At 37.1% G+C, this 20,878-nt stretch overlaps 1 protein-coding gene, 1 long non-coding RNA gene and 1 other non-coding gene across 3 annotated transcripts in view; 1 reads left to right on the top strand and 2 right to left on the bottom strand.

The window, feature by feature from the left end:
* Positions 1–20,878, bottom strand: part of LUZP2 (leucine zipper protein 2) — a 466,130-nt gene that overhangs the window by 32,190 nt on the left and 413,062 nt on the right. The gene's annotated exons all lie outside the window — the stretch shown is intronic.
* Positions 2,864–2,994, top strand: LOC116881468. The gene has a single exon (XR_004385419.1). It is a non-coding gene; the product is annotated as a small nucleolar RNA SNORA9 (small nucleolar RNA).
* LOC116881432 lies at positions 9,622–19,814 on the bottom strand. The gene is made up of 3 exons (XR_004385407.1): positions 19,743–19,814; positions 16,931–16,935; positions 9,622–9,632 (listed from the first exon to the last, which is right to left on the bottom strand). It is a non-coding gene; the product is annotated as an uncharacterized LOC116881432 (long non-coding RNA).

Below are 20,878 nucleotides of genomic sequence, written 5' to 3'. Positions count from 1 at the left end.
TATATATATATATATATATATATATATGCAAACATATATAAACATATACATCACAACATGTTTCTTTCAACTGGTAAGTACTTTAAATATAATATTTAGCGTTATTAAAACAGAATGATATAGATTTCATTTCTAACCAAGACTGAATAGCAATGATTACATTTACTCTCCTACCTGAACAAGTGAAAAAAAAATTGGAAAAAAAAATAAACAATGGTATTAAGAAAACTGATAAGTGACAATGAAGGGATGGTGGTACCTTAAAGAGAGCTATGGTGAGTGCTGTGAAGTGTGTAAACCTGGTGATTCACAGACCTGTACCCCTGGGGATAAAAATACATTATATGTTTATAAAAAAAAAAAAAAAAAAGAGAGGACATAAATGAGATGTATAGAGCCTGTATCATTGTCAACTAGAGACCAAGAGAAGGGTACGGAGGAACTGAAACAATGAGAAATGATGGGCACCAAAGACCACTATTGGTAGGGATGAATTCTGCCAAAGCCTACACAGGCACTGGCCTCTCCAGAGAGGTTTGGCCTCTCCAAACCATGGTCTATATCTTCCTTATAATGAGGACCATGAACGTGAATGAAATGACTGGAATTGTTTTGTTGACTTAATTTATTTCCCAGGGTCCTGACAGAAAAATGAAATAATGATTTTTTTTTTTTTTTTTTTTTTGAGAGAGAGCAAGCACACACACATGCACATGGACAGTGTGGTGGGGAGAGCAGAGGGAGAAGGAGAGAGAGAATTTTAAGCAGGCTCCATGTTCAGCATGGAGCTCCATGTGCGGCTCCATCTCACAACCCTGGGGTCATGATCAAAGCAGAAATCAAGAGTGGGAGTCTTAACCAACTGAGCCACCCAGGTACCCCCAAATTATGAACTTTTTAAAGGCAAAGAAAATGCCTCTTTCATCTCTGTAACTCTTCACAACTAGCATCAAAATTGACCGAAGGAAGATGTTTGATGCTACTTAGAAGAACAGACACATCACAGAACTCTTTATACTGTATCTTACCTGAACTCTGTGAGGCCGGTATTATTTGCTCCATTTCTGAGGTAAAGAAACTGAGACTTTGAGATGTTCATGGAGTCACCAAAATCAAAATGCTTTTGGATTATACTGCTAATGATTAACCTAAGCTGTTATATTCTGATTTCTTTGTATTTCCAACTCCATCTTAAGACCTCCCTATTAGACATAATAGTTGACAGGATTCATCACCATTGACTATATGTCCTCTCTTCACCCTCAATTTACATAATAACTCTCCCCAAGCCTCTAGTTTCTGTGTTACATGCTACTGGTAAAAAGAAAGGGGGCTTTTACAGAGTAATCTTTTTGTAGAGTCCAGTTTGCTACAATATACTTTAACTTCATTACAGTCTGCTTTGAGATCAAGTAATTGCTTTAGGAATTTTCTTCTTTTTAAATTGGGACATAAAAATTACAATCTATTTGAAGAATATAAACACTCATATGTATTTACTAAATTAAATTTACCAAATATATTATTTTTCTACATACTGAGTACTTTGATCTAGTAAAAATCTCTGATAATTTTATAGATTGTTGACAAATGGAAGTGGTAAGGAAAGGTGGTATGAATGCCATCTACCTATAATTTTCCGAGAATCATCCCTTTTTAAACTTTAACTCACAAATATAAAATGAGACAAAGAGTGACCAGGAAAAACTCTATGTGGTGATAGTTAAGAACAATTTTGGGAAGACTCAGAATGTTAGAAAAAGAAAAAATAAAAGGATGAAAGAACAAAGCTTCCTCCTTGTTCTACCTCCTTCTCTATCCTTATGGTAAAATAGTATGCTATAATACAAATAAAATATATCACTAGCTAATATACAATTTAATGCCCTTCTAGTTCCTAATTCTACTAAAGTCCTCCTGTTTTACTTCAGCAGAAAATACACATCCTTTTCTTTGGTTACCTCTTATTTCTGAATAACAGCTTTAACTTGAAAGCCCAAAGCTTCCTGACATTCTGTTTCTCTCTAGTTCTTCAGTCTCAGATTGTTTACCAAAGTTAGATGATTGCTAAGAGGAAACACAGACCCTCTTGTGGGATTCTGTATAATAGAGTTATCTCTAAATAAGAGTCAACAAATCATTCCCTAAAAACTAACAGAGCTGACTGGATTCTTAACAAAAACAAATCCTGGAGTGTGCCCAAATCTCCTTTTGGTCTAATGTGAGCAGAAGTTGTCTGTGATAAATCCTATAAATACGTACTATTCCAATTATCAAAAATTATTTTGTTTGAGAGGACCCCTTGTGGCAACCTCGGGGTGTTCCGTATCTTCTGAAGGAGTCACACACTATCCTTTCCGTGCTTTTGTTCGATTTGCTCTTTCTGTCCCAATGTGCTTTCTCCTCTGACTCTGTAATCTGAGTGAGAGTGGCCCCTGTTCAGTCACTACTTCCTTCTCAAATACCTCGTGAAGACGGTGGTGGGTATGGTAACATCGCTGTGATTCCAAGGGAGTGAAAAAAGATGCAACAACTAATAACATTTCCAGGAGAGGAGATATTAGAAAAAAGTTATATGCCAATTTTATGATAAATCTTCATGTCCAAGTGGTAAATTATGAGGAAGAAAAAAGGTGTATTAGAATCCCGTTTTTGCAGAAAAGAAAATTAACACTCAGATAGTGGCTAAATCATTTGTCCAAAGTCATAATGTTCCTAAGTTTGGTGCAATATTAGGATATTAGTTTGCTACTGCTTCTATGACAAATCACAACACACTGAGTGGAAAAAAGCAAGGCTAGAATCTCAAAATTCTATTGGTCAGATATTTGACATGGTCTCAGTGAATTAAGATCAAGGTTTCCTGTAAGCCCTCAGCATGCTTGGGTCTGCGGTGCTCTTGTGCATTCCTGCATGCTTGAAAGAACATTTTGAAATGGTTTGAGGCCTTTCCCTGTTGCACTCAGAGCAAGGTTACAGAAATTTCAAACAGTTGATTGCTTTCTTCCATATCTGGTGTGCTGGGTATCGTCAAGATCCGTATTCTCTGATGTGGTAACCACTTACCACATATGGTTAGATTAAGTTAAATAAATTTTAAAAAATAAAATAAATAAAATCAAGGTTTCAACAGGACTATGTTAATTTCTCAAGAATCTGTAGAAGAATATAGTCCTTTTTTACTAGCTGCTGGAGCCCACTCATGTCCTTCAGCTGTACCTCCCATCCTCTGTCTGCAAACTAAGCAAATCTCTCTCTCTGTCTTCCATAGTCACAACTCCCTCCTTTTGCTCTTCTTGCCCACTTTTAAGATTGCTTTACCTTGCGCCCCTATAGATAATCCAGGTTAATCTCCCCATTTTAAAATCAGTTTATTGGCAACTTTATTTCTGTCTGCATCCCAGTCTGCTAGAAGAATGGCATCACAACAGGTTATCTCACAAAAATTTAACTAAGTACAATTTGGAAAACTACCATGAAAGATTTTTTGATTGCTTTGAGAGTAGTGCACAGTATAGTGAGCCGACCCATCGGGAGGATCAGGTAAGTTTTCCTGAAGAAGTAGCCTTGAAAACAAACCTGAAGGATGAGCAGTTCCCCAGGTGAGGAGGCCAGGTAGAGCCTCCTGAGTGAGGGAGAAGAATAGGTACAGGATTGAGGGATAAGAAAACGTTCTAATTTTAAGGAACCCAAAGGAAGCAATATGCCTGAGGAAAGATAAGAAGTGATGAAAATCCAATCGGAGTGGAAGACTTGAGTGTCTCATTAATGTCTGCTGAATTCTCTCTCCCAACTTTGACTCTCAGCTCTATTCCCGGAGGCATCCACATTTTTTTTTTTTTTTAATTTCTTTTCAGCGTAACAGTATTCATTGTTTTTTGCACCACACCCAGTGCTCCATGCAATACGTGCCCTCCTTAATTCCCACCACCTGGCTCTCCCAACCTCCCACATTTTATATAGTTACAGCTTTCTCATCCATCTGACCCCACACAGATGCCCTCTGTTCCCCATCTACTGCATCCTCCTGCAACCTCCACAATGCTGATAGGGCAATGTGGTGAAAGACAAAGCTGAAGGCGATTGTGTTGATTGATCTTCCTGTTGACTCATTTAGCCTTTCAGCTTAACATAACAATTCCTGGGACTGAAAACAGAAGCTCCTTTAAAGCCTTCCTCTACTTCTCTTTCTATACCTGCCTGTTACCCAGTTACTTTTCTCACTGTCAGTACTCCAAACCTCACCACTCACCATTTTCAAATAGTCCCTTCTTCTCTTTCCTCTCTTGTTCACTTGTGTGTGTAAACACACGCATACACACATGTATCTGCACAGGGTTTTTAGGTCTTGCATTATTCCCAACAGTCCCCTTCTCTGTTCCTCAGCTCATGGTTACTTCTACCTTCCCCCAAATCCTTTTCCAGATAAATTCCCACTTACACTTGAAACACACTTGGGAGTATAACATGCACTAATGAATCTTTCCAAATTCTCCCATGGAAGATCACATTTTTCTTTGCCTTCTGTCCCTCCCTAAGATTTTTTATCATTGACATACGTTAGTTTTCATTTCTAATATGTTTAATTATCTTTCTCCCTTACCATACTGAAGACTCTATTAGTTAGAAATCATTTAGTTGTAAATTATATAATCCCCAACTAAAAACAGCCTAAAAACAGCCTAAACACTAAGTGTTATTATCTCACATAAGAAATCCTAAAATAAGGGCGCCTGGGGTGACTCAGTGTTTTGAGCCTCTGCCTTCGGCTCAGGTCATGGTCTCAGAGTCCTGGGATCGAGCCCCGCATGGGGCTCTCTGCTCAGCAGGGAGCCTGCTTGCCCCCGTCTCTCTGCCTGCCTCTCTCCTTACTTTTGATCTCTCTCTCTCTGTCAAATAAATAAATAAAATCTAAAAAAAAAAAAAAAAAATCCTAAAATAGAGGAGTTCTAGAGTTGGTTAATTTTGTAATCCAGGATATCGCCAGGATCCAGTAATTTTCCATCTTTCTGCTTCTTGTTTTCAGAACACTCCTACATAATTAGGAGATGGCTACAGCATTTCTAATTTAATAACTTTCTGAATTATTCTTTTGGCTATAAACTACCATACGTCCATTACATATTTTATCAGTTGTAGATGGTAGAGTCCAATTAATAAAACAATTTAAAAAGTTATTAAATTAGACCCCAGGAAAAGTTATTAATTCAGGAAACCCCAATATATCATAAAGATATGCTAGTCTTCCAAGAACTCAAAGTATTCATATTCTTAATGGTTGTACCACAGCAGCAGAAAGGAAAATAATGTCTGCAGGTGATTAAATGTACAACCAAAATTCAAGCATTTGATAATAGCAGAATCCATTTATAGGTATATAAACCAACACCAGGAAAACAACTCTACAGAGATGACAACAGAAAAAAAAAAAAAAAGATGTAATTAGTGAAACACAAATAGTTACGTAGTGCCACAATAAAGATGATTCCACAAACCAAAAAGAATGGAATTTTGGAATGAATGGATGACTCAGTTGGTACAGCATGTGACTCTTGATCTTAGGGTCCTGAGTTCAAACTCCATGTAGGGCACAGAGCTTATTTTGAAGAAGGTGGAGGAGGGGGTAAATGGGGAATCGAATTTGTTCAATAAAACCTGATATTTAGGTCCAGAAAATTAGAGTGCCTAAAAATAGGTTGGGTGTAGCTGGTTTTCCTGGAGGAAAATGTGGTCAGTTAAAAATGGGGAGAGGAATGATCTTACTTTATTAGAAAATCAGAAATGGAAGATGTTCATTCTTGGACATTTCTTTTAAAAAACACTCAGAAAATGACTTTAGCTATATGAACAAAGTATGTGGTATGAGACAAAATAATTTGCTCCAAAGTAAAGGTCTTTTGTTTTTCCTTTGTGTCCATCATACTAAGACTATTATGGAACCATTCCCATTTTTATACATTAAAAATGTTAGACTTCAAAAAACAGTGGCTTTCCAAAAGGGTCTGGAACCTTGATTACATGCTTGATGCAGTTCACAGATGGTTGTTAACACAGGTGGAACTTACGAATTTCCTCAAAATATTATGAGACTCTAAATAATATTCTATAAAAACACCCTCTAGGATGTGAAACTCTTAAGTCATTTTTTGAGAAGGTTAAGTATGTGACACTAAATCAAAACAATACGCCTTTCCGCTCGTATTTCTTGCTTCTGAGAGTGGCTTCAAGAAACCTCGGAAATGAGGTCTCCATAATATCAGCTTCAAAGGTGTGCCTGACAAAACCTTAAGCTCAGTAACTTACTAGATAATCATTCATTCAGTAAGCAATCATTTATCACCTCCTGTATTGGTGCTAGGCACTGTAGCAAATGCTATTAAGTAGAGGGATGAATGAGGAAGGAAGAGAGATGTAAAAATGAACAAGCAGGATCTCTATCTTCACATACTCCCTTCTTATGGTAGAGTACAAGGCAGATCTTTATCTAAGTGTTACTTATATATTTATTAAAATGGAAAAATGAAAAAAAAAACAGAAATAAGAACATACATGAATCGATTATAGTGTATATCTACAAGGAAATGATACATAAAATAATTCAAATAAAATTTATAATGAATTTTAATGAGATGTTATTTCCACTCATACAATGTCAGCCAACTCTATCACTTTTTGTGAGCAACCTAATATCTCTGTAATTCATATTACTCATATGAAAGATGAGGATACATTCTATATGATGGTGGATACCTGCAGTTATACAATTGTCAAGATACATGGGATGCCTGGGTGGCTCAGTTGGTTAAGCAGATGCCTTCGGCTCAGGTCATGATCCCAGGGTCCTGGGATTGAGTCCTGCATCAGGCTCCTTGCTCGGCAGGGAGCCTGCTTCTCTCACTGCCTCTGCCTGCCTCTCTGCCTGCTTGTGTGTACTCTCTCTTGCTGGCAAATAAATAAAATCTTAAAAAAAAAAAAAAGACACATAGAATTTACACCACCAAGAAATATAATGTAAATGATGGGATCTGGGCGATATAATGAGGTATCTATGGAGGTTCATCAATTATAACAAAGGTACCACTCTAGGGAGAGGTGTTAATAGTGCAGGAGGTTGTATGTGTGTTAGGAGGGGGGACTCAAAGGGTATATGGGAACTCTCTGTATTTCTGCTAAATTTTGCTCTAACCTGAAACTGCTCTGAAAAATGAAGTCTATTTAAAGGGAAAAAAAAAAAAAAAGGATAATACTGGATTATAACCTAAAATCTAAAATAAATATTTATGAGTCCATTCTAATATCAATAAATGGCTGAATGAATAAATAAATGGGGGGAGGACGAATATTCCTTACAGAAGAATTCTAAGTAATATACACATAGGCATTCCCTCTGTAATAGGTGAAACTTAACTACCCCTCCCTCAAGTGTAGGATAAACTTAATGATTTATTTCCAAAGAATAAAGTATGGAAAATGACAAGTGCTAACTTTGTGGAGAAGTCTGGCAGGTACCATCTGTTTTTCTTTATTTCTTCTTTTTTTTTTTTTTTAATTATTTATTTATTTAACAGAGAGAGATTACTAGTAGGCAAAGAGGCAGGCAGAGATAGAGTGGGAAGCAGGCTCCCCGCTGAGCAAAGAACTCGATGCAGGGCTCAATCCCAGGACCCTGAGATCATGATCTGAGCCAAGGGCAGAGGCTTAACCCACTGAGCCACCCAGGCACCCAAGGGACCTGGGAAAATGTTAATCAGGATTTCTTAAGTACCCAGAAAAGCAGGCTGGCATGCATAAGGGACCCTTACCCTAATAATAATAATAGGAAATTGAATCCCTAATCCATGGAAGTAAGATGAATGCTGGTTTTACAAATGGCCAACGTTGTAGGAAGAGGATAGGAAATGTTGCCTCTTGTGTCTTTACACAGCATTATGGGAAACTCTCTGTTATCTCCATCCTTTGATAGCAGGTGCCTCAGGTACTGAGACAGGTTTATATATATATATATGTTTTAATTCCATCAGGAATGATTCCTGAATGGATTAGAGTCCAGTGGTAAATTTGGTCATGGAGAATGAGCAGTGACAAAATTAAAAGTTCTCAGGGATTCAATGAGATCACATGCTACATTCTGGTATTTTAATAAAGTCTGGACAATAAACATAAGGTTATTCTGAAAAACTAAACTTAAATATGGTAGTTTTATCATTATCTATGAAAAGACACTAATGAATATTCACCATTTATATTTGTTTTAAAATAAAATTAGAATATTTTACATACAATATTGGAAATGAAATGCTCTGAATCCCAAGCTCACTTTTCTTTGACTCTGTCTAGCCTTAAGGGGTATAACTAGCAAGAGTGGTAGGTTGGATTAAGGCAAAGTTGTTCCCATCATGGATACTGAAATTCACAATATACACATGACTAATGATGGAGTATGAAAAAAAGCATGTGTTTAATATGGAAATTCATAGCATTGCTGTCACTAAAATGAGTATGTTTACTCTCCATGACAGAATGATTCTACGGGTGTGAAGAAGTTTTAAGAGAGATATAGCATCTCATGAACACATTGTAATTTGGGTAATGAGGAACTATTCCTTCTCTCAGATTCTTTGTTCATCAATTTATTAATTTGTTGCTTCATTCATCAAACATTTACCATTAGTTAAAGGTATTATGGTGAACTTTAGAGGAACTAAAATAATGAAGATATGCTCCAGGTCCTCAGGAATTTACTGTTGTGAATTAAACCATCAACCATATGTTCATCTAGTGCTATCACTAAAATGTTTCCAGAAGCATCAGAGACCAATTTTTGCATATAATGGAAAGATGGACTCAACTGATACTCTGTTATCTACCTACTTATAAGAAGCTAACATTAATTGAATATTTCTGAGTGTGCTTTAAATGCATTATCTCATTCAGTCTTCCCTAACAACCCTATAAAGTATTATTTAATACAAAGTATTATTATTGTGTTGTATGAGATAACTTTTTTTTTTTTTTTTTTTTTTTGAGAACAGATTCTTCAAGATGTCAAAGCACTTGCCAAGGATTAAATCACTTAGGAAGTAACAGAGCAGACAACTGAATTCAGGTTTACCTGAATAGAAAATGGTTATGAGTTTTTTTTTTTTTTTTTTTTTTTTTTTTTTTTACCTTTTGGGCTCTCTATTCTAGCCTATTGGTTGGTCTATAGATCTGTTTTTATGCCACTACTATACTGTTCTGATTACTATAGCTTTGCAATATGGTTGAAATCAATAAGTGTGATGCCATCAATTTTGTTCTTTCTCAGAATTGCTTTGGCTATTGGGAATCTTTTGTGGTTCCATACAAATTCTAGGTTTGTTATTTTCCATTTCTGTGAAAAATGTCACTGGTATTTTGACAGATTACATTGAATCTATAGATGGATTTTGATTGAGAGTATGGATATTTTCACAATATTGTGTCTACAGAAAATGATGAACCATTTTAAAGAGTTATCTTATAAATTTATCTCAGTGGTGCAGATTCTGTATGTAAAATCTTCTGAATCAATAGTATTGGCAGATCAAAATAGAAGACTCACAGTGCCTTTCAGCAACTTTACTGAGGTTATTAGTTCTGACAGTCAGTCTCTAGAGTTTTTCATGTATAGGATGTCATCTACAAACAGAGACTTTCTTCTTTCTTTCCCAGGTGCTTTTTATTCCTTTTCTTGCTAATTGCTCTGCCTAGAACAACTAATTCTGAGGGAACCTCTTTGTTTTGTTTCTGATCTTGGTTTTTCATAGTTGAGTATGACATTAGCAGCTACGGACCTGTCAAATGTGGTCTTTATTATGTTGAAATACATTCCCTCTATACTCAGTTTGTGGAGTTTTCTTTTATTTTTATCATAAAGTGATATGGAATTTGCCAAATGCTTTTTCTGCATCTGTTCAGATGATCACATGATTTTTAAATCATTTACTGATTTGTGAGTGTTGAATCATCCTTGCATTTCTGGGATAAATCCCACTTAATCATGGTGTATGATCCTATCAATGCAGGATTGAATTCCATTTGCTAATATTTTGTAGAGGATTTTGCATCTATGTTCATTGAGGATATTGGCCTATAATTTTCTTTTCTTGTAGTGTACTTGTTTGACTTTGGTACCAGGGAAATGCTGACCTAGTCTAGATTTGGAAGTATTCCATCTTCTCTTTTTTTTCTTTGATATAATTGGTAGTAATTCCTCTTTAAATTGTTGACAGAATTCACCAATGATGCCATCTGGTCCTGAACTTTTGTTTGCTGGGAGGGTTTTAATTACTGATTTACTCTCCTTAGTAATGATTGGTCTATTCAGATTTTATATTTCAGCATGATTCAGTCTTGGTACATTGCGTATTTCTAGCAATTTATCTATTTCTTCTAGGTTGTCCAACTTTTTGGTGCCTGATCGTTTGTACCAGTCTGTTATGATCCTTTTTATTTGTGTGGCATCAGTTGTAACACCATTTCTTTCAACTGAAATTTTATTGAGTCCTTTCTCTTTGTTTCTTGGTAAGTCTAACTGAAGTTTTGTCTATTTTATCTTTTCCAAAAAAAAATCAGCTCTTAATTTCTTCTGTCTTTTCTATCATCTTTTCAGTCTCTGTCACATGTATTTGCTTATGATTTTGTTATTTCTTTTTTTCCATTAACGTTGGGTTTAGTTTGATCTTTTGCTAGTTCTTTGCTAGGTATAAATTAGGTTGTTTATTTGAGATCTTTCTTTTTCTTTATGCAGGTGTTTATCACTCTAAACTTCATTTTAATTTTATTTAAAGATTTTATTTGTCAGAAAGAGAGAGAGTGAGTGCACACAGGCAGGGGAAGTGGCAGGCAGAGGAAGAAGCAGGCTCCTCGCTCAGCAAGGAGCTAGATATGGAACTTAATCTCAGAACCCTGGGATCATGACCCGAGCTGAAGGCAGATGCTTAATCAACTGAGTCACCCAGGCATCCCTCTAAATTTCATTTTTAGAACTGCTTTTGCTGTATCCCATAAGTTTTGGTGTATCAGGTTTCCACTTTTATTTGTCTGAAAAGTATATATTTTTTTAAATTTCTATTTTGATTTCTGTTTTGACTCATTGTGAATGAATACATTGTTTAATCTTCATATATTTGTGGATTATCCAGTTTTCTTATGATTCTTTTATTTCATACCATTGAGGTTAGAAAGAATGCTTGTTATTATTTCAATCTTCTTAAATTTATTAAGAGTTGTTTCAGGGGCTAATATATGATCTATTCTGGAGAATATTCCATGCATGCTTGAGAGGTATATGCCATTAGATGGAATAATCTGTAAAATCTGTTAGGTACATCTAATCTAACATATAGTTTGAGTCCAACATATCTTTCCTGTTTGGATGATCGATCCATTGTTGAAAGAGGGCTACTAAAGACCCTTACTACCACAGTATTACATTGTGGTCTATTCTCTCTTCAGATTTGTTAATATTCATCTTATATATTGAGGTACTCCTATTTTGGGTACATATTTATTAATTTTATAATCCCCTGATGGATTGGCCCCTTTGTTATTATATAATGGCTTTTTTGGTCTCTTTTCATAGTCCTTGGTTTAAAGTTTATTTTGTTTGATATAAGTATAGCTATCTCTGCTTTCTTGAGATTTCCATAAGGATAGAATGTCTTTTCCCATCCCTTCACTTTCAGTCTACACGTGTCCTTAAAAGAGGAAATGTGTCTGTTGTGGGCAGCATCTAGTTAGGTCTTGCTTTTATACCCATTTTCCTACTCTGTGTCTTTGAGTGGACAGTTTAGTCTGTTTATATTTAAAGTAAATATTGATAAGTATAGACTTCCCATTGCCATTTCATGAATTGCTTTCTTGTTGTTTTGCCATTTATTCCTTTTTTCCTCTCTTCTGTCTGCAAGGGGTTTGTCAGCAGAGCCACAGTTTCAAATGTAAAGTGCTGGTCAGGCTCTCAGAGTCTAAAGCCAGATGCACATGACTTCAAAACCTGTTGCCAATATGACCTAGTTTTGAGATTTAAGATGGGTTACTAACTTCTATAATGCCTTAGTTCTCTCACTTATAACATCAGAATACTAGCAGTACCACCTCAAAATGTTTTTCTGGATTTTAACTGAGAAAACTAGTGTAAAACCCTCAGCAGTAAGTCAGTAACAGAACAAGGACTCTATAAAATTTAAGTATTGTGATAACATAAGAAGCAGTGCATATTTAAATGTTCATTCCTTTTTGTAGGAATACTTCTAAGGTTCTAAGTAATGTGCATTTTGCGACGGTGATTTGGTGCACAAGATTTAGCATAAAAAACATGGGTTTGTGTTTCAGTACATTTTTAAGTAAAATAGTTCCAGTAATAACTGTTCTATTTATTGTGATAACCTGATAAATAGTAATCTTATGGTAATCACCATAAAGGACTCTGCAAATTAAATTCATCACTATTATTATTATTGAGCAAGTAGAACTTATGCAATAGCCTACAAAGGAGAAAAGTTTGGTTTTTGAGTATACTTGATTTGAAAAACTTCCTAGGTTAGGTAGGTACAGACACTCAGAAAATATTCTTGCTTTCATAAAGAGGAGATCAAAGAGGACTAAACATGTCATAGGAAAGCCTAACACCAGCACTCAAGGAGATTCAAAAAGACTGTCTATAATTTCACAAAATCCTGAATTTCAATGTGTTTCATATAGTGATGAAAAGCAAGGCTGCTATTTTTAATTTTCTTTGAAACATTTAAATCCAACTCAGTGCACTGAGGGTGGATCAAGATGACAATTCTCTAGTCTTTCATCAAATCTAGTGCAGAGAATAATTACTTTCAGCAAATATAAAGATCTTATGTTTCCTGTTGTTTTTGGAAGTCCTTTTGTGGAAATTCTTTTGATGAATGCACGTATTGTTTTCTTATTTCCAAACCCCATATAGAATTCTGTGATGGACACTTCCCCGCAATGATATTTCATTAGAACAAATAAGTCTGAAACTAATAATCTCTAGTTTGTCCTCATAACAACTTTTGAGGAACATAGTATTATTTCCATGTTGCTGGTAAGAAATTGGTTAAAAATTTGCCTTTGTTGCACAGCTGATTAGTAGCAGAGCACAAATTCAGATCCAGGCAGTTTGCCTTTAGAATCTATGCTCTTAAACACTAGGTACACTATATGCTCGATATTGTGCTATAAATTTAGCATTTATACATTTTAGTTTATTAGGGTCATTGTTTTGTATTATTATCTCTGTTTCAAAAGGAATAATCACAGTCTCCAGTTTAATTTTCTCAGTATCTCATATGTGCATTGAATAACTGGCAGAAGCCAGGATTTACAATCGATTTGTTGAATTCCAAATTCTGTGCTCTTAACACATGTTCGTGGAACTGATTATCTAACATTTAGTTGCAGAGTCCAACACAGATTTCCAGGACAGTGATGATAAAGGGAGAGTCCAGCATCTCAGAGCACCCACCTAAGGGAACTTGATAATGCCTAAAAAGGACCATGGGAAAGAAGCATAAGCCTGTAACTGAAAAAGCATTATTAGCTTCTCTCTACATGTACATGATACTGTACAGACAGAATGGATTAGCATTTAACCCTATCTTTTAGAAGCTGGTTTTAATACATTGGAAATAAGTGAATGTTAGGTGATTTTTATCCCTTACTACATTTTACTGACAAATTTACATTTATTGGGATACAAATAAATTGCTAATTTTATTTTGGACTTACTATTAATTTTGATTTATATCATCTGTTGGGGTTGATTCCATGTTAAAACATAGTTAACCCCCTAGGGCCTGCCTGGACCTACTTAGCCATAGTGACTCCATGTTGCCTAGGTAGACATTTTGTTGTTTAATAAATGCCTCAACAGTTATTGATATCAGTTCCAGGTAACTGTTACTAAAACACACACCTAAAACAAGGCCATTTTGTTTATATCAGTTCCAGGTAACTATTACTAAAACACATACCTAGAACAAGGCCATTTTGTTGTTTAATAAACGCCTCAACAGTTACTAGTATTGGTTCCAGGTAACCATTACTAAAACACACAGGTAGGAGACATCCAATCAGCCAAAGCCACATATGTAGATGTCTGCAATTGTGCCCTATAAAAATTAGCCTGTAAGACCAAGGGGCATCGCTCTCTTCAGAGGCGGCCCTGGCCGGTCAGTCTGACTTCTAATGCTTGGCGTAGAATAAGGCTTTGCATAACTTTGTCTCAGTCTCATTCCTTTGATAATGGACCCAACATATGGGGGCTCGCCTGGGATCAAACGAAGAGAACTGAGCCAGCATCAGAATTTCTGGGAAAAGCCTCCGGAGGTAAGAGCTCCATATTCTGTGAGATCTGGTCTGTCTGGTTGTGGAGCTCCAGGGTATGGACCACTGGGGAGAAGCTGGACGCAGCCATGCTCCCCAGGGCTGGAGTGGATATGGGGATGCCCCATCCCTCTTCTGGTAGATTCTCTGGGGGTCTGAGCCCCCCCTAGGCGGTCCTCTGGATCTGTAGGGGGCCGGGAAAATCCCCACCAGCGGGTGAGGGCCGCTGGGTCTGTGTGTCTTTGTCTTGTCTTTTTGCTCTGTTTTGTTACTCGTTTCTAGGGGACCAAGAAAATCCCCACTGGCGAATGTTTGTAGGGGACTGAGAAAATCCCCACCGGCAGCAGGTACTGGGTAAGGGCCACCGGGTCTGTGTTGTCTTTGTCTTTTTGTTGTCTGTTGTGTTTGAAGAAATGGGACAAGCAGAGAGTAAGGGGACTCTGACTTTCATCTCTCCGTTCCTCCTAATAGATGTGGGATTTCTCCCTTGCTCATTTCTTATGTTAATGGCTATAAGTGGAGCCAACTGTGATTGGTCTAACTCGAGACAGAGACTTTAAGTAATATTCCCAAGCAGCTGCCAAAACTCCCTTTGTTTAGGGGAAGTTCCTTGCCTTCCCTGGCCCAACCTGGACAGACTAGCCCCTCCCCCTTGCTGGCGGGGCATTCTGGCAGCACTTTGTTCTGTCTCCTCCTTCTGTTTCTGCACCAGCTTGGGTGCAGCCTGCATAACTGGCTTCTAGACCATCCTCGGTGCTTCCTGCACCATGGCTCCTTCTCTCTTCACTGTCAAGAAACAAAAAGAGCACCCCTGGACTTAACACCCCCCACTCCAGATCTTCCCACCCGTGTCTCAGGTAAACATTAAAAGTGGAGTGGGTCCAGGTGAAATGTAAATCAGAATTTAAACTAAATTAAGTTTGTTGGTTTAATTAAAATAGACATGTCTTTAAAGTTACAGCAGTAAATGTGAAACTTCAATCAAAGTTTACTGAAGGTCAAATAAGCTCATGTTATTTGTTAAAATCTGTTAGCAAAGAAATAACTGAACTAATGATTAATTGTCTGTCTCAAAGCTTTAATAGGTAATTGTTAAAATAGCTTTCAAAGTCTTTAGTAACCTGAAACACTAAAGGTTTACTTGGATGACAAATGGAATTAAATCTGTTGGACATCTAGGTCTCAACCAAATGGGATAAAATACTAAAGCATTAATTACTGGAACCAGGTTTGTGCTTTTAACTTCTTACTGCAAAGAAACTAAAAATATTTAAATCTGTTGGTAAACATGTTTTGTGTTTAACTGATTCATAAATTTGCCATCTACAGAATTCTGTTGTAACTGTTCAAAATTGGTTAATACTCAGCCATCACTAGAGACTAAAGTGTTTCTAAGAATAAAAAATTCTACTAACTGTAACTAAGACTGATGAAAGTAAGAAAAACAACCCTATATGTAAAAAGGAGGAGATACAAAAAAAAAAAAAAAATGGCTTGGGACAAAACCTAAATGCAAAAAAGTTGTAAAAGGTTTGTGAAGAAGAATCTTCAAAAAAGAAATTTTAGGTATGGTCAGGACAGACTAAAATTAAAATGAATTTTAAAATGTAACTCATCAAAATAATAAATCACATGAAATGACTCCATGTATTCTAGACTACCAAAAGAAAAACACTATTAAGGTTTTTATTAAAAGTTTTAATGTTGTCTAAAAAAAACAGAGGAAAGGCAGTTAACTTATAACTGATAGTAAGTTTAGAAAAATTGTACACACACAAAAAAGAGGGCTTAAGAGAGTAAATAGTTTTGTCTTAAAATAAAAATATCTGGTTGCACCAGCACTTAAAAAAATAATAATAAAAACTAAACTTGAGGGTATTTAGTAAGTCATAAAAGGCTTAGGGTAAGTGACCTTTATTTGCCTTGGTTTATAGGTTTGAAAGAAAACAATGAAATATGTTGGAAATTTAACCATATTAGATTAGTTTTGATGGATGTATTCACAAGAAGAAAAAAAAGACTAATAAATCTTTTCCTGTAAAATGTTTCTATTCTCAAAAAAAAAAAAAAAAAAAAAGACTAAAGCCCTGTGTCATGGGAAATCTATATTGGTAATCCACTCAAGTAAATGTTGACTATTATGTAAACTAAAAAAACACTGGTGTAAAAAATCTGCTTTCTCTCTGTTCAAAAAAACAAAGTTTTCTTGCATGCTAATTACTCAAAAAGTACTGCTAAACCAATGATAAACCTTGGGTTACATATGGGTAAATGCTATAACTATTATAGAAATTCTGTGCATTTCCTAAAGTTTTAACCTTTTGATAAAATCAACTTGATATTGTAAATATTAAAATGTTATGTGTCACAGAAGTAACCTGATTTTCTTGCCAATTAAACTGTAAAACCATATCTATTCTGAATTTTTGTCATTTATAATTATTTTAATTCTCTTATAAAATAAATTCTGTCTTAAAGAAAATTCATATGGGAGACTTCCAGGACAAATACAGGTCTTTGATATCTTGAAATCCTGAAACTGAAATGAATAAAAATTTCCAGAACTAACTAAAACTACATTCAAACTAAACCAGAATTAGTAACATGGGACCTCAATCCCCGGCGAATGAAGAACTACTGCCCAAAGGAACCCCCTGACTGGAATCCAAACTCTGATAAAGGTAAGGAGAGTCTATGTTTCTACCACCAGGCTCTGCTGGGAGGCCTCCATGAGACTGCAAGGAGACCCATAAATTTATCTAAAATTAGTGTGGTGACTCAAGATAAGGATGAGTCTCCAGGGGCTTTTCTAGAAAGGCTTATGGAAGCCTATAAAATATATAGCCCAATTGACCTCAAGGCGCCCAAAAATCAGAGGGCAATAAATCTTGCCTTTGCCAGTCAGTCAGTCCCAGATATAAGGAGAAAACTTCAGAAAATTGAAGAATTTGAAGGGAAGAATTTGACTGAGTTAGTGGGAATAGCAGAAAAGGTGTTTAACAACAGAGATACACAAGAAGATGAAAAACAGACTAGAAAAATAGTTAAAGTTTTGGCATTACATGAGACGGGGAGAAAACAAAGGAAAAGAGGTCAATGAAAAGGAAAAAGGCAGGTAAAAAGTGGTCAATGGAAAGAAAAGCCTAAGTATAGAAAAAAACTGATGAGAAGTCTTAGCTTCAGATCAGTGTACTTACTGCAAGGAAGAAGGACACTGGGCCAAGGAGTGCCCCAAAAAGAAGACGGCAATGCTGGCCACCAGAGACTAAAGGGACCATGGTTCAGAGCCCCTCCCCAAACCTCAGGTAAAAATTGAGGTGGAGGAAAAATCAATTGATTTTTTGATGGACTTGGGAGCCCAATTTTCATCATTACTAGAGCCTATGAGAAAACAATCTGAAGTGGAAGTCTGGGTACAGGGGGGAAATGGCACAAAAAGACATAAATAAACAACAGAAAGGACCTTAAATTTGGCCTATGGCTGTTCACATCAGTACTCCCTCCCCTGGGAAGCAAAGGAAGGGATATCCATAGAACACACCTTTGCTTCCCATCAAAAGGCTGAAACTAGGGAGTACCGACCCATTCAGGACTTGCGGGAAGTTAACAAATGGATCGAAGATATCCACCCGATGGTGCCTAACCCCTATACCCTACTCTCCCTCCTGAGCCCCAAGAGAACCATGTATACTGTCTTAGATCTCAAGAATACAAGAGAGTCTCAGCCCCTCTTTGCTTTTGAGTGGTCCAACCCACAGAAAGTGTTCCAAGGCCAGCTCACCTGGACAAGAACAAACGCCTGAGTGACGGGGTATCAGGCCCTCCTCCTCAACGAACTGAAAGTGACTTTCTGGTCCCCGGCGGTGCTAAGTCCAGCCATGTTGCTTCCAGAGGAGCTGACTGACCACAGTACTTGCTAATAGCCACTGAGGACTATAAGTCATGCTTGTGGGGGACAAGCCACTTATGTAGGCTTTGATCTCCAAGAAGGAGTGCGTTCACTGTCTGAGTCCAGGAAACAGGTAACCAACCGATACCCCTGCCCTACCCACATAACTGCGGGGAGGTCCTAACCCAGGTCACAGGAATAAGGCTGGATCTCAGAGACACTCCCCTCCCGGATGTGGAGATGACTTTGTTCATGGACGGGGGTAGCTACATGGCGGGTGAAAAGAGGTATGCAGGGGCTGCAATGGTTTCTCCTGAGCAGGAACTCTGAAAAGCAGCCCTGCCACACATCTCTAGGAACAACAGGTATGTCTTTGCTACTCTCCATATACATGGGGCTATTTATAAAGAAAGGGGCCTATTAATAGCAGAAAAAAAAAAATTAAAAACAAACAAAAAAATAATACTGGCTCTCCTCCAGACTATTTGGGACCCGAAAGAAGTGGCCACTATGCATTGCCTGGGACACCAAAAGGGGACTGATCTGGTTTCAAAAGAAAACCAATTAGCAGATCAAACAGCAAAGCAAGCAGCCAGAAAAACGACTTAAGAACTGGTTACACTCCCAGCTCCAGCCCCACCAGAAAAACCAGATTATTCAGAGGAAGATTTAAAATATTTACAAAAATGGACTAAATTAGACTATTAAGAGGACTGGGCTAAGACCAGGACAAAAAAGTTAATTCTTCCTCGAAGACTTAAAAAAAAAAAAAAAAAAAATTAGTAAACCAAATACATCAGGGTACTCATTTAGGGACACGGAAACTTAAAAAACTCATGGGCAAGCAATTTCAGGTATCTAAATTAGGGCATATGGCTCAGGATATAGTTAATAGATGTGCTCAATGTCAGGCAGTAAAAGCGGAAAAACTAGGATGGAAAAAGAAAAAGAGAAAGAGGTAAAAAACCAGGAGCTCATTGGGAAGTGGATTTTACAAAAATAAAATAAAATAATATGTTAGTTTTTGTAGATACCTCTTCAGACTGAGTAAAAACTTTTTCTGCCAAGCATGGAACGGCAGAAATAGTAGCCAAAAACTACTAAAAAAATAATTTCTTGGTTTGGGTTGCCTCTCGCGATCGGGTCAGACAATGGCCCAGCATTTGTGAGTTCAGTCTCACGGGCATTGGTCAAGGCCGTGGACACTGATTGAAAACTACACTGTGCCTACTGGCCCCAGAGTTCTGGACAGGTAGAGAGAATGAGCCAGACTCTTAAAGAAACCTTGACAAAGTTAATTCTGAAAACTGGCGGAGGATGGATGGATCTCCTTCCCTTCGCCCTCCTTAGGGCGCAATGTACAGCCTACTTAAACAAGGTTACCCCATTTAAAATAATGTTCGGGAGACCCCCTCCACTCTGCTCATGGTTACAAAAGGTTACCTAACAAAAATGACTGATCAGTCTGTACTCCAGTCACTACCGGCACTACAGAGCCCACGCAGGGATCTGAACTGCCTACACTGAGATGGAAATGGAAGTAAAACCACATCCTTACCAACCCAAAGACTTGGTTTGAATACACCGCCACTGAGTTAAAAACTTGAAGTCTCATTGGAAGGGACTGTTTACTGTCATCCTATAGAGGACCCGAGGGATTCCAACATCTTACTGCAGAAATAAAACAGACAAAACCTGCGGTTCCCATCCTAATTCCAGCACTAACTGATTCTTTAAAAAGTCAAAGAATTGACTACTCTAGAAAGAAAAGGAGGGGATGTTGGGGTCGATTCCATGTTAAAACATGTTAACCTCCTAGGGCCTGCCCGGACCTACTTAGCCATAGTGACTCCATGTTGCCTAGGTAGACATTTTGTTGTTTAATAAATGCCTCAACAGTAATTGATATCAGTTCCAGGTAACTGTTACTAAAACACACACCTAAAAACAAGGCCATTTTGTTTATATCAGTTCCAGGTAACTATTACTAAAACACATACCTAGAACAAGGCCATTTTGTTGTTTAATAAACGCCTCAACAGTTACTAGTATCGGTTCCAGGTAACCGTTACTAAAACACACAGGTAGGAGACATCCAATCAGCCAAAGCCACATATGTAGATGTCTGCAATTGTGCCCTATAAAAATTAGCCTGTAAGACCAAGGGGCGTCGCTCTCTTCAGAGGTGGCCCTGGCTGGTCAGTCTGACTTCTAATGCTTGGCATAGAATAAAGCTTTACATAACTTTCACTTTGTCTTAGCCTCATTTCCCTGGCCGGTCTGTCTAACTTCTAATGCTTGGCATAGAATAAGGCTTTGCGTAACTTTGTCTCAGTCTCGTTCCTTTGATAACGGACCCAACAATCTTTGGCTATATTTACTTTTCTAAATTCATTTTGCTATATTTTCTTTGAAGCAATACCTCATTTTATTGGATCTCATGTTTCCTAACTTCATCTCTCTTGAGATTATTTTTTTTCCCCGGAGGACTGGGGGAAAAAGTAGGGTACCAACAGGTGTGCTACAGAGGGAATTTTGAAACTGGAATTAGCGCAAATGATGGGTGTTCATCTTTTCTGATGGCTAGAAAAGATTCCATTGTATACATGTACAGCATCTTCTTTGTCC

The sequence above is a fragment of the Lontra canadensis genome, unplaced genomic scaffold, assembly GCF_010015895.1.
Source record: "Lontra canadensis isolate GAN:19392208 unplaced genomic scaffold, GSC_riverotter_1.0 scaffold74, whole genome shotgun sequence".
In the NCBI taxonomy this organism is placed as follows: Eukaryota; Metazoa; Chordata; class Mammalia; order Carnivora; family Mustelidae; genus Lontra; species Lontra canadensis.
The sequence above is the reverse complement of the archived record's forward strand: the minus strand, read 5'-3'. Positions and strand labels throughout refer to the sequence as shown.